The following is a 15,000-nucleotide window of genomic DNA, read 5'->3' on the forward strand; positions in this document are numbered from 1 at the left end:
AGCCTGAGGGATCGAAAGTCCCGGGCATTAAATGTTACGTGCAGTGATTTCTCCAGATTCTCTGAACTTTTTGATGATATTACAGACCGTAGATAGTGAAATCCCTAAATTCCTTGCAATAGCTGGTTGAGAAATGTTGTTCTTAAACTGTTGGACAATTTGCTCACGCATTTGTTGACAAAGTGGTGACCCTCGCCCCATCCTTGCTTGTGAATGACTGAGCATTTCATGGAAGCTGCTCTTATACCCAATCATGGCACCCACCTGTTCCCAATTAGCCTGTTCACCTGTGGGATGGTCCAAATAAGTGTTTGATGGGTGTACAGTGTACAATTTAATGAATAACTTGCTTTGATATAAGTCAAGCAGATATTTATTTTGTTTTAATAAAAAAAAATTGAAATTAATGATAGTATTATATTTGTTGCATTATTAAAAAAAATAAAGTTTAAAATATACTCAATAGCATGCAATACATGTATTTCTGTCCGTCACAATGAAAAGATTACATTTAGTAAAATGAAAAAATGCTTTATTGACTCATATTGTTTCAGGGCTATTAAATGACGTGGCTGGCCAAATCTGGCCCCCGGGCCTTGAGTTTAACACCCGTGATTTATTATAAAATTGTAGCTATGTTTGACAGTGCTAACATTCCCCCACAATGTCTGTCTTTTTTCAGTTCAAAATGATCGCAAAAGCTCTTTCTCGTCTTCTTTGGGCCTTTTACTCTCTTTCCACATTGTCATTGTGTTTCTTTGAGCTGTGTCTCTTGGCACTCGCCTGGTCCCACCACACACACACACACACACACACACACACACACACACACACACACACACACACCCGTACACACATGCACATTGACACCCACGCGCCACATCACCCGCAGCGCAGTCTCTACCCCCAATGGATGCACCGCTCTAACACTGTATGCTCATTGGAGCAGTCTTCCGGAAGCAATGGCCACGTGTTTTACTCATTAAATGAATCAACGAAGCAACAAAATACAAATCACGCCTTTTTTTCTAATTGCATTAAAGGCCTACTGAAAGCCACTACTACCGACCACGCAGTCTGACAGTTTATATATCAATGATGAAATCTTAACATTGCAACACATGCCAATACGGCCGGGTTAACTTATAAAGTGCAATTTTAAATTTCCCGCTAAACTTCCGGTTGAAAACGTCTTATGATGACGTATGCGCGTGACGGAAGTATGCGGACACATTGAATCCTATACAAAAAACTCTGTTTTCATCTCAAAATTCCACAGTGTTCTGGACATCTGTGTTGGTGAATCTTTTGCAATTTGTTTAATGAACAATGGAGACTGCAAAGAAGAAAGTTGTAGGTGGGATCGGTGTATTAGCGGCGGACTACAGCAACACAACCAGGAGGGCAGAGATGGATAGCAGACGCGCTAGCCGCCGAACTCACCTTAACTTCCTCCGTCTCGCCGACCGCATCTGTGATCGGGTGAAGTCCTTCGTCGCACCGTCGATCGCTGGAACGCAGGTGAGCACGGGTGTTGATGAGCAGATAAGGGCTGGCTGGCGTAATGTTTTTAGCATAGCTCTGTGAGGTCCGGTTGCTAAGTTAGCTTCAATGGCGTCGTTAGCAACAGCATTGTTAAGCTTCGCCAGGGTGGAAAGCATTAACGGTGTAGTTACATGTCCATGGTTTAATAGTATTGTTGATCTTCTGTCTATCCTTCCAGTCAGGGGTTTATTTATTTTGTTTCTATCTGCATTTGAGCCTGATGCTATCACGTTAGCTCAGTAGCTAAAGAGCTTCGCCGATGTATTGTCGTGGAGATAAAAGTCACTGTGAATGTCCATTTCGCGTTCTCGACTCTCATTTTCAAGAGGATATAGTATCCGAGGTGGTTTAAAATACGAATCCGTGATCCACAATAGAAAAAGGAGAGAGTGTGGAATCCAATGAGCCAGCTTGTACCTAAGTTACGGTCAGAGCGAAAAAAGATATGTCTTGCACTGCATTCTAGTCCTTCACTCTAACGTTCCTCATCCACGAATCTTTCATCCTCGCTCAAATTAATGGGGTAATTGTCGCTTTCTCGGTCCGAATCTCGCTCGCTGCATTGAAAACAATAGGAAAATGGGAGGAGCCTTTCAACTGTTGACGTCACGCTACTTCCGGTACAGGCAAGGCTTTTTTTTATCAGCAACCAAAAGTTGCAACTTTATCGTCGATGTTCTCTACTAAATCCTTTCAGCAAAAATATGGCAATTTTGCGAAATGATCAAGTATGACACATAGAATGGATCTGCTATCCCCGTTTGAATAAAAAAAAATAATTTCAGTAGGCCTTTAATCGTTTCATATAAAATACATGAAAAAATACTATAGCAGAATGTAGTATTTTTTTCTTAAAATTATATTAATACATGCACAAAATGAATTCAAATTGTGCTTATATTTTCTCCTTTCACATATAGGACACAACATTTTTCCATAAAAAGGACAAGACAATGAAAAAACAATAACAAATATCGTGAGTGCCAGCACTTCTTTTCGACAGCCATGACAAATGTGTTTACCGTTGTTTTTTTAATCTAAACAAAAGAGTTTCGCTTTCCACTTTTTTTTTGTTGTTGTTGGTTTAGCTTCCATTTTGGTCTTCGTCTCTGCTACATTTTTTGACATCCATGCTCACGCCGGCTCTTGCTGTTAAAGTTCTTTCAAGTTTTATAAACGCTCCTGCAACGTACTGAATTGCTGCGGTTCCATTAGTCCGGGGGTCAGCAACCCGCCGCTCTCTTTAGTGCCGCCCTAGTGGCTCCCTGGAGCATTTCTAAAGAAGGATTGAAAATGGAAAAAGATGATTTTTTTTAGTTTGTTTTAGTATGTTTTTTGTTTGAGGACAAACATGACACAAACCTTCCCAATTGCTAGAAAGCCCACTGTTTAATATGATTGTGTGTATGCTTCACTGATGAGAGTATTTGGTGAACATCGTTTTGTACTACTAATTTCGGCGGTCCTTGAACTCACCATTAGGGATGATGTTTGATAAGATATTATCGAGTTCGAGCCCATTATCGAATCCTCTTATCGAACCGATTCCTTATCGATTCTCTTATCGAATCCAGATAGGTTGTTGGATATGGAAGAAAACACAATATTTGGTTGAACAAAAGCTCACTTTTATTTTATAAGAAAGAAAAAAAAAGAAAAAAAATATTGACTGTTACCCCCCTAAAAAAAAAGATATATATATATATTGACTGTTGTTACCTAAAGTATATTAAGTGGGATTTTTCAGAAAAACAAATATATACAGTAACACAAAAACAACCTGTCTCTGTGATCACTATAGGTGTATAAATAATAATATAGTGTTAAATAAAATCAGTCCCTTGGGCACAAAACTGAACATAATACAGCTCTCCAAAAAGTGCACTTCTGCTGCTATTGGAACATACTAACTACACACACAGGCAGACAGCTAACAAACAATCCAAGACGTCTAATAAAGTTCCAAAGCAGATTAATCCATTTAGGCTCTTTATTGTTGTTGATCTTGCTTTGTCTTTTCCTATCTTTACTTTTGTCTTGCACTGGACTGTTATTTTATTTTAATTTTTTAACTGAAATACACACAATGACAAATGTATAAGCTATGTGATTCAATTAACATACTCACATGTAATACACAATATGTAAATATTAGCTTCACACAAATATACAGTACTATCATCAAACAAATACTTCTGAGTGTTGAAACTATTTCGATGGTGGAAATACACGACTGGCAGCCATTTTAAGTCCTCAAAACATCCATTGAAACAGTGCACAAAAATCGTTTTTCAATAAACATCTTACTATCAAATTTAACCACTTTCCACCTTAATATTGAGTTACGTAAACAAGTTAAACAGTTTACTTACAGACTTATATTTTCCAAGGCTTGTAGGAGCTAACACAACTTGTCTACTTCTCAATTGTCTCATGAACTGGACTAACATCGTCAACCCGGAAGTGCCCAAACTATTGACGCGTAGTATTTTCATATCGCCACAAGGTGTCAGTAAGAGTCTACAATCAAATGGGCATAACGTTGCCCTTTTGGGATTCGTTCCCAGGGATTCGAATAAAGAACCAACTCTTTTTCTTTACTATAGTGGCCTCGATAACGGGAACCGGTTCTCAAAAAGGGATTCGAGTCCATGGAATCGGTTCTTTTCTTATGGAACAACCGGGAGAAACGGTTTCGAACATCATCCCTACTCACCATAGTGACGCAACAGTTTGTTTACATGTGAAATGAATGAATGAATGAATGAAATAAGTTTATTTCTGTCATATTACCATTTTGTGTGACCAGTTTAACCGGCAAGATTATACATATTTAACAATCATACACATTTACACACAAAAAGAAAAGAAAAAGAATGACCGAAAAAGGAATAGGCTGAAGCCAAAGCTTATATTTGCCTATCCAATACCTTCACTGAAAATTAGATTGCCTGGAACATCGTTCAAAAAATCAATGGGATGAAAGTAATCGTTGCTATATTTTATAATTGTTCAATTATTTCACCTTTCAAGGTTTTCTTAACAAATAACTACATGTCTTCAGCTCATCACTGAGCTTGTTCCACCATTTAACTCCTAAAACTGAAATACATTTGTATTTTATATTCCTTCTTACTTTCTTACTTCAACACAATATGTTATATATGGAAAAATAAAAGAACAATATAACATATGCAGACATGTCTTATTCAGCATGTGTCTTACTTTATACAGAATAGAAATGGATTTGGATATTTTTCCCTCCTTCTTCCTCTCCTTTGTCTCATTTTGTCCACCAAAAGTTTGATGCTGTGCGTGAATGCACAAAGGTGCGCTTTGTTGATGTTATTGACTTGTTGGGAGTGCTAATCAGGCATATTTGGTCAGTGCATGACTGCAAGCTATTTATTTAAATTATTATTATTATTATTTATTTTATTTTTTTGTATTGCTGACCTGCTTTTTAGGCTAGCTGTATGCATCATTATGCCTCATTTGTAGCTATATTTGAGCTCATTTAATACCATTTACTTTTATCCTCTTTGTATATAATTTATATTTGCATTATCTGTATGTAATATTGGCTGCATTTCAGATAGTTGTTTGTGTGCCATGTTGTTCCAGACCACAGCAAACATTACCTCGCTTGCCAAAGATTGTAATAAATATATTAGAAGAAGGCAGCCTGTCCTTTTCTTTAACTTGGACACACACATCTATACCTTTTGGCCATTCTAAACCAGTCATTTCCGATATTACCGGTATATTGTTCGGAAAAGTATTGTGATATATTGCCATATCAATTTTTTTTTATTTTTTTTGCATCGATACCCAAATTTGTAGTATTATTACCCAGAATGTAAAAAAAACAAAAAAACAAGAATACTTTGCTTTATTTGTCGCCATGGAGGTGAGGATTAGTGATTTAAAAGTAGCTAAAACACAGCCGACTCCGGATGGATGTTAGCCGCTAGCTAGCCATGTTTAAAATACCTCTTGTAGAGCTGCGTTTCAGTGTTATAGCTTCACCTTTATCGTTAGTTTTTGAGCCAAAATGCGTCCGTTGTCCCTTTTCTGTCTACACACTGTGTCTGCTTGTAAGTACTCCCTGATTGTGCGCTGCCGAACATGCTCCTCTGCTCGTAAAACCAGCAATGTCACGACGTTGACAACAGCCAAATTAGGAGCCTTTTTTTTTGTCAATGGTCCAATTATCGTTTTTATGACATATTGTGATATACGGTATATCACTATCGCCAAATGTATCCGCACTTGACACCAGCCACAATGAATAAAGATCACGAGTTGTTAATGCTTTCATTGTCAGGTTGTGTTTACAGAAGTTGAACGTTATTTTAACACGTTAGAACCCCCCACGCGCCCCCCAAATCTGTTTGGCACCCCAGCAGAGTGTGAAATTGAAATTCCTCCCAGCGGACGTGGAGTTGTTGACAGTGAGGCGAGCACAAGGCAGATGTGCAAAGTCAACTTTCAAGTGGAGTTGTTGGCATTTCTCCCACTGGTGTGCTGTATCGGACCTCGCGTATTGGAGGAGCCTTAGTGATGGGCGATACGGTCACGTATTTTTGATTTGATACGATACCGATGACTTAAAAAAAAATTTTTTTACTCCAATGAAACACATAGCAAATACTGGCTATATAAAACCTACTAATGTGTATTTTTGTTAATTTATTAGTCATGAGGAATGACTATCTGTTCACAATGTCCACAAGATAGTTTGACTGTTATCATTTTATACCCTTTGCAATATTTCTTCCATCCTGCTTATACAAAACCCAAAACCAGTGAAGTTGGCATGGTAAATAAAAACAGAATACAATGATTTGCAAATCCTTTTCAACTTATATTCAATTGAATAGACTGTAAAGACAAGATATTTAATGTTCCAACTGAGAAACTTCTTTTTTTTTTTCAAATAATCATTAACTTTGAATTTAATGGTAGCAACACATTGCAAAAAAGTTGGCATAGAGACATTTTTACCACTGTGTTACATGGCCTTTCCTTTTAACAACACTCAGTAAACGTTTGGGAACTGAGGAGACACATTTTTGAAGCTTTTCAGGTGGAATTATTTCCCATTCTTGCTTGATGTACAGCTTAAGTTGTTCAACAGTCCGGGGGTCTCCGTTGTGGTATTTTAGGCTTCATAGTGCGCCTCACATTTTCAATGGGAGACAGGTCTGGACTACAGGCAGGCCAGTATAGTACCCGCAATCTTTTACTATGAAGCCACGCTGTTGTAACATGTGGCTTGGTATTGTCTTGCTGAAATAAGCAGGGGCGTCCATGGTAACGTTGCTTATATGGCAACATATGTTGCTCCAAAACCTGTATGTACCTTTCAGCATTAATGGTGCCTTCACAGATGTGTAAGTTACCCATGTCTTGGGCACTAATACACCCCCATACCATCACACATGCTGGCTTTTCAACTTTGCGTCTATAACAGTCTGGATGGTTCTTTTCCTCTTTGGTCCGGAGGACACAGCGTCCACAGTTTCCAAAAACAATTTGAAATGTGGACTCGTCAGACCACAGAACGCTTTTCTACTTTGCATAAGTCCATCTTAGATTAGCTTGAGCCCAAAGAAGCCGGCAGCATTTCTGGGTGTTGTTGATAAATGGCTTTTGCTTTGCATAGTAGTTTTAACTTGTACTTACAGATGTAGCGACCAACTGTAGTTACTGACAGTGGTTTTCTGAAGTGTTCCTGAGCCCATGTGGTGATATCCTTTACACACTGATGTCACTTTTTGATGCAGTACCGCCTGAGGGATCCAAGGTCTGTAATATCATTGCTTATGTGCAGTGATTTCTCCAGATTCTCTGAACCTTTTGATGATATTACGGAGCGTAGATGGTGAAATCCCTAAATTCCTTGCAATAGCTGGTTGAGGAATGTTGTTCTTAAACTGTTCAACAATTTGCTCAAGCATTTGTTGACAAAGTGGTGACCCTCGCCCCATCCTTGTTTGTGAATGACTGAGCATTTCACGGAAGTTGCTTTTATACCCAATCATGGCACCCACCTGTTCCCAATTAGCCTGTTCACCTGTGGGATGTTCCAAATAAGTGTTTGATGAGCATTCCTCAACTTTATCAGTCTTTTTTGCCAGTTGTTCCAGCCTTTTTGAAACAAGTTGCGGGCATCAAATTCCAAATGAGCTAATATTTGCAAAACATAACAAAGTTTTCCAGTTCAAACATTAAATATCTTGTCTTTGCAGTTTATTCAATTGAATATTAGTTGAAAAGGATTAACAAAGCATTGTATTCTGTTTTTATTTACCATTTACACAACGTGCCAACTTCACTGCTTTTGGGGTTTGTAGTAACATTTACACTTAATACATGTGATTGGTCTCAGTATCGGTATAGGCTGGGGGTTGGCAACCCGCGGCTCTTTAGCGCCGCCCTAGTGGTGTATGAAAAATGGAAGAAGATGAGGGCAAAAAAATATATTTTTTGTTTTAATATGGTTTCTGTAGGAGGACAAACATGACACAAACCTCCCTAATTGTTATAAAGCACACTGTTTATATTAAACATGCTTCACTGATTCGGTTATTTGGCGAGCGCTGTTTTGTCCTACTAATTTTGGCGGTCCTTGAACTCACCGTAGTTTGTTTACATGTACAACTTTGTCCGGCTTTCTAGGACGTGTTTTATGCCACTCCTTTTTCTGTGTCATTTTGTCCACCAAACTTTTAACGTTGTGCATGAATGCACAAAGGTGAGTTTTGTTGATGTTATTGACTTGTGTGGAGTACTAATCAGACATATTTGGTCACTGCATGACCGCAAGCTAATCGATGCTAACATGCTATTTAGGCTAGCTATATAGGGATGATGTTCGAAATCGGTTCTCCCGGTTGTTCAATAAGAAAATAACCGATTCCATGGACTCAAAGCCCTTTTTGAGAACCGGTTCCCGTTATCGAGGCCACTATAGTAAAGAAAAAGAGTTGGTTCTTTATTCGAATCCCTGGGAATGAATCCCTTCCCACATACAGGAAATGCCCTGTGGGACCTGCAATGTTATGCCCATTTGATTGTAGACTCTTACTGACACCTTGTGGCGATATGAAAATACTACCCGTCATTAGTTTGGGCACTTCCGGGTTGAGACAATTGAGAAGTAGACAAGTTGTGTTAGCTCTTATAAGCCTTGGAAAAGATAAGTCTGTAAGTAAACTGTTTAACTTGTTTACGTAACTCAATATTAAGGTGGAAAGTGTTTAAATTTAAAACTAAGATGTTTATTGAAAACCAATTTTTGTGCACTGTTTCAATGGATGATTTGAGGACTTAAAATGGCTGCCAGTCGTGCATTTCCACCATCGAAATAGTTTCAACACAGAAGTATTTGTTTGATGATAGTACTGTATATTTGTGTGAAGCTAATATTTACATATTGTGTATTACATTTCAGTATGTTAATTGACTCACATAGCTTATACATTTGTCATTGTGTGTATTTCAGTTTAAAAAAATAAAAAATAACAGTCCAGTGCAAGACAAAAGTAAAGATAGGAAAAGACAAAGCAAGATCAACAACAATAAAGAGCTTAAATGGATTAATCTGCTTTGGAACTTTATTAGACGTCTTGGATTGTTTGTTAGCTGTCTGCCAAGCTGTATAACCTCAACACGTATAGTGAGGGCAGAACAGGCAATATGCAATTATTGCCAGGCTTCGCTCTCATGTAAAGGGGGAAGAATTGTTGATTGATGACTGTGGTCTTCTTAGTGTCATAGTGTGTGTATTTAGGATGTTCCAATAGCAGCAGAAGTGCACTTTTTGGAGAGCTGTATTATTTTCAGTTTTGTGCCCAAGGGGCTGATTTTATTTAACACTATATTATTATTTATACACCTATAGTGATCACAGAGACAGGTTGTTTTTGTGTTACTGTGTATATTTGTTTTTCTGAAAAATCCCACTTAATATACTTTTGGTAACAGTCTATATTTATTTATCTATTTTATTAAAATTTTTTCTTATGAAATAAAAGTGAGCTTTTGTTAACCCAAATATTGTGTTTTTTTCCATATACAACAACCTATCTGGATTCGATAAGGAATCGGTTCGATAAGAGGATTCGATAATGGGCTGGAACTCAATAATTTCTTATCAAACACCATCCCTATAGCTATATGTACATATTGCATCATTATGCCTCATTTGTATGTATATTTGAGCTCATTTAGTTTCCTTTAAGTCCTCTTAATTCAATTTATATCTCATGACACACTATCTGTATGTAATATGGCTTTTAATTTTTTGCGGCTCCAGACAGATTTGTTTTTGTATTTTTGGTCCAATATGGCTCTTTCATCATTTTATACTATATGCAGATCTCACTCATGGATGGTATCGAAATCGTCAGCATGATACTCCGATCGGAAGATCCTGAGTTCAGTATGCGAGTCTTTGGGAGGAAAAAAAATCATCTTAAAATGAGAACGCCGCCCTCAATTATCTCCTCCATCCTCGCGCTGGCCACAGATTCTCTTTCTCAGGCGGAAGAACAGAAGAGCCGGGATTTACGCTCAAGCCAACCAATTGGCGTGATCGTGCAGCCAAACACAACTGATCCTTGCTCGCGTTCCCACGGCCGCTTTCATTTCTTTTAATCTCACCACTCGGCTCCAAGACGGAGCGTTTCGATTTATCTTTTCAGGTCGGAGCGTGGGGGATTTGGTGTGCTTTGCCTTTTTTTTTTTTAATTACATACAATATTTCCAAATGAGGATTCAGCGAGAGCTAGTTTTCAGATTTACCACTGATGACTCGCTCAAGTGTTGATTGTGGGTGTTGATTTGCTCACTTGCAGGTGGAGAGATGTGCACGCTCGGAGGACAAAGGCGGCCAAATTAAACACAGCCCTGGAAAGATGAGACAATAAGAGCAGGTCAGTGTGTGGACGCCGGATGCTGATGTACATTTGTACCTCAACTTAGCCGCTTAGTTGGTTCTGTGACGGACGTCTCCACTGAAAACACTTCTATCTCAAATGGTTGCTCCTCTGGAAATGAATTCTAACTGATTTAAAGGCCTACTGAAATGAAATGTTCTTATTTAAACGGGGATAGCAGATCCATTCTATGTGTCATACTTGAACATTTCGCGATATTGCCATATTTTTGCTGAAAGGATTTAGTAGAGAACATCGACGATAAAGTTCGCAACTTTTGGTCGCTGATAAAAAAAAAGCCTTGCCTGTACCGGAAGTAGCGTGACGTCACCGGAGGAAGCACTCCTCACATTTCCCCATTGTTTACAATGCAGCGAGAGAGATTCGGACCGAGAAAGCGACGATTACCCCATTAATTTGAGCGAGGATGAAAGATTTGTGGATGAGGAAAGTGAGAGTGAAGGACTACAGTGCAGTGCAGGACGTATCTTTTTTCGCTCTGACCGTAACTTAGGTACAAAGGCTCATTGGATTCCACATTTTCTCCTTTTTCTATTGTGGATCACGGATTTGTATTTTAAACCACCTCGGATACTATATCCTCTTGAAAATGAGAGTCGAGAACGCGAAATGGACATTCACAGTGACTTTTATCTCCACGACAATACATCGGCGAAGCTCTTTAGCTACGGAGCTAACGTGATAGCATCGGGCTCAAATGCAGATAGAAACAACATAAATAAACCCCTGACTGGAAGGATAGACCGAAGATCAACAATACTATTAAACCAGGGACATGTAAATACACAGTTAATAATTTCCAGCTTGGCGAAGCTTAACAATGCTGTTGCTAACGACGCCATTGAAGCTAACTTAGCTAGGGGACGGCGGCGGCGGCGGGCGTTGTAGCTTTCGACGACACCCCGGCCGCCATCAGAATCTGCAAGAAACATATATTTCCCCAAAGTTACGTACGTGACATGCACATAGCGGCACGCACGTACGGGCAAGCGATCAAATGTTTGGAAGCCAAAGCTGTACTCACGGTAGCGCGTCTGCTATCCAACTCAAAGTCCTCCTGGTTGTGTTGCTGCAGCCAGCCGCTAATACACCGATCCCACCTACAAATTTCTTCTTTGCAGTCTCCATTGTTCATTAAACAAATTGCAAAAGATTCACCAACACAGATGTCCAGAATACTGTGGAATTTTGAAATGAAAACAAGAGTTTTTTTGTATTGTATTCAATGGGGTACCAATACTTCCGTATCAACCGTTTATGTCACACGCATACGTCATCATACATAGACGTTTTCAACCGGAAGTGTGGCGGGAAATTTAAAATGTCACTTTATAAGTTAACCCGGCCGTATTGGCATGTGTTGCAATGTTAAGATTTCATCATTGATATATAAACTATCAGACTGCGTGGTCGGTAGTAGTGGCTTTCAGTAGGCCTTTAAAACAGCACAGTTTTAACATGCCTTTTAAAATGTGAAAAAATACATTTACCGTATTTTCCGGACCATAGGGCACACCGGATTATAAGGCGCACTGCCGATGAATGGGCTATTTTCGATCTTTTTTCAAACAAAAGGCGCACCTGATTATAGGGCGCATTAAAGGGCTCATATTATTATTTTTTTCTAAATGTAAAACACTTCCTTGTGGTCTATATGGAAGTCGCTTCCTAGCAGCTCCTCTATAGACACGGCCCAAGAGCCAAGCGTGCAGGTTTAACAAAGTTTTAATGTTTGTAACAAGATTTTTCAAAGTGTTTTTCGGCAAGTCGTGACTCTTGCCGTCACTCCCAATAAATGTTCCCTCTAGTTGTTCATGTGTGTGAGCAAACACAAAAACTCCCTGAGCATTCAGTGGAGCACATGTGAGCAACATCACATGTGGCAATACCAGCAGCACACCTGTCTCAAACCAATCTTTTATAATAACACTCAAATGACAGGAGTCATTTTCATGAGATCATTTTGGAATATTAGTGATTTGGCCCACTTGTAATGAAAATAAAAGAAATCTTGTTTTTCATAAGCTATGGATTAGTATTGTACAATATGTCTGGGTGGGGGTCCTGCTTTGGAAATCATTTGTACCCCTTTCAGAGATCACATTTAGTTCCCCTTAAACATCCTCATGTTGCACAATGAAATGTAAGCATAGGATGAAGTGTGCATTCCTGTAACTTTCTCTAGTAACAGCATTCCATGATTCATATCAATAAATTAACATTAATAATAAATGACAGTAGAAAAAGCACACGTATGACTGAGGAGTCATAGTGTAACTTTGCGTGGTGTTTGAGTTGTCCGACTTTTTGTGTGGCCATAAACGCACCAGTGGCTTAGTGCTATGCGTGTTGGTGACAGATGACAAGTTGGTTTTGGCCTGGTTTGTACGGCAGAAAATGACTTTTTACTCATGTTTTTGGTGTGGTTATGGCCGAATATAAACAGTTTTGCTCAATAAAGTGATCGATATAATTCCTGTCCTCGAAGCATCTCGATAGACGTTACAATAATTGAACGGTGTTGACGAACACGGTTAGGGCCGCTTGTTGTCACTGTCACTCAGAGTTGCATTGCAAAATTACGCAGAATAAATGTGTTTATTTTGTTTAGAACTCAGATGGGTTTGATTTGGTGCGCGGCATATATTTGCTGTGCGCAGAGGACGCTTGAGCAGTGCGCAATTGCGCAGGAGCGCACCTTAGAGGGAACGTTGCTCCCAATCCTCTCTCTTGCTCTGCTCCCGGCCGCTTACTGTTAAAGACAACAGATGATTAGATTAACACGTACCACCTGTGAAATCGAATCACCTGCCGGCTGTGTCTCGCCGTCAGCACATGCCCCGTCCCTGCCCGCTGGTGCTCGTCCTCAGTAACCATGGACAGCGGCGGTGACTTTTCCTCCTACAGGCAGCGCTGACTTACACCTTCCCCCACAGTCTACATAACATGTAATGGTGGTTCTTTGGTCAAAATGTTGCATAGATGATGTTTTACACATCATCTTCTAGCCGCTTTCTGACAGTCGCTTCAGGATGCGCCGTTTTGTGGGCGGTCTTATTTACGTGGCTCACCTTCGGCAGCGTCTTCTCCCCGTCATCTTTGTTGTAGCGGTGTAGCGTGCAAGGACGGGAGTGGAAGAAGTGTCAAAAGATGGAGCTAACTGTTTTAATGACATTCACACTTTACTTCAATCAATAACGGAGCAGCATCTCCTCATCCGGAAACAACAACAAGGAACTATCTAATAACTAAAGTTCCCTCGGTGAATAATGTAAACTCACTACACCGGTATGTTTTAGCGCTTTCATGGCAGGTTTACTGACAGATATAAGTAAGAACTTTACACTACTTTATATTAGGAATGGCATCAGTGGAGGATGAATGTCCCATAACAAGAAGATAGAGAAAAAGAAGAAGCTTATTCCCGGACTACAAAGGCGGATGCGCGCAATTTTGCAGGATTTATGTAAATCCCAAATACAGATCAGCAGGTACCAGAAGGTAAGAAAAGTTGCTTTTGCATAATATTGCGTAACAAAACGCCAGACAATATGTCTTACCTTATACACACACCATAATAATATGGGGGCGGTATAGCTCGGTTTGTAAAGTGGCCGTGGTTCCAGATTTGATCCCCGCTTCTGCCATCCTAGTCACTGCCGCTGTGTCCTTGGGCAAGATACTTTACCCACCTGCTCCCAGTGCCACCCACACTGGCTTAAAGGCCTACTGAAAGCCACTACTACCGACCACGCAGTCTGATAGTTTATATATCAATGATGAAATCTTAACATTGCAACACATGCCAATACGGTTAGCTTACTAAAGTGCAATTTTAAATTTTGCGCGAAATATCCTGCTGAAAACGTCTTGGTATGATGACGCCTGCGCGTGATGTCACGGATTGTAGAGGACATTTTGGGACAGCATTGTGGCCAGCTATTAAGTCGTCTGTTTTCATCGCAAAATTCCACAGTATTCTGGACATCTGTGTTGGTGAATCTTTTGCAATTTGTTTAATGAACAATGGAGACAGCAAAGAAGAAAGCTGTAGGTGGGAAGCGGTGTATTTCGGCCGGCTGCAGCAACACAAACACAGCCGGTGTTTCATTGTTTACATTCCCGAAAGATGACAGTCAAGCTTTACCATTGGCCTGTGGAGAACTGGGACAACAGAGACTCTTACCAGGAGGACTTTGAGTTGGATACGCAGACGCGGTACCGTGAGTACGTACGCAGCTGCGGCTTCCAAACATTTGATCACTTGCCCGTACGTGCGTGCTGCTATGTGCATGTCACATACGTAACTTTGAGGACTTTGGGGAAATATATGTGCTGTATGAACTTTGCGGAGGTGAACGGTACTTTGGGCTGTGGGATTGAGAGTGTTGTGCGGGTGTTTGAGTTGTATTGGCGGGTTATATGGATGGGTGGGGGGAGGTTTTGTTATGTGGGATTAATTTGTGGCATATTAAATATAAGCCTGGTT

General features: G+C 39.8%; 1 protein-coding gene across 2 annotated transcripts in view; it reads left to right on the forward strand.

The window, feature by feature from the left end:
• Positions 1–15,000, forward strand: part of dlgap1b (discs, large (Drosophila) homolog-associated protein 1b) — a 344,091-nt gene that overhangs the window by 113,702 nt on the left and 215,389 nt on the right. For both annotated transcript variants that reach the window (XM_062021651.1, XM_062021652.1), the window contains exon 2: positions 10,410–10,487. The gene's annotated coding sequence lies outside the window, so the exon portion shown is untranslated. The remainder of the gene's footprint in view (positions 1–10,409; positions 10,488–15,000) is intronic.

This window comes from Entelurus aequoreus, linkage group LG15 (genome assembly GCF_033978785.1).
Source record: "Entelurus aequoreus isolate RoL-2023_Sb linkage group LG15, RoL_Eaeq_v1.1, whole genome shotgun sequence".
NCBI lineage: Eukaryota > Metazoa > Chordata > Actinopteri > Syngnathiformes > Syngnathidae > Entelurus > Entelurus aequoreus.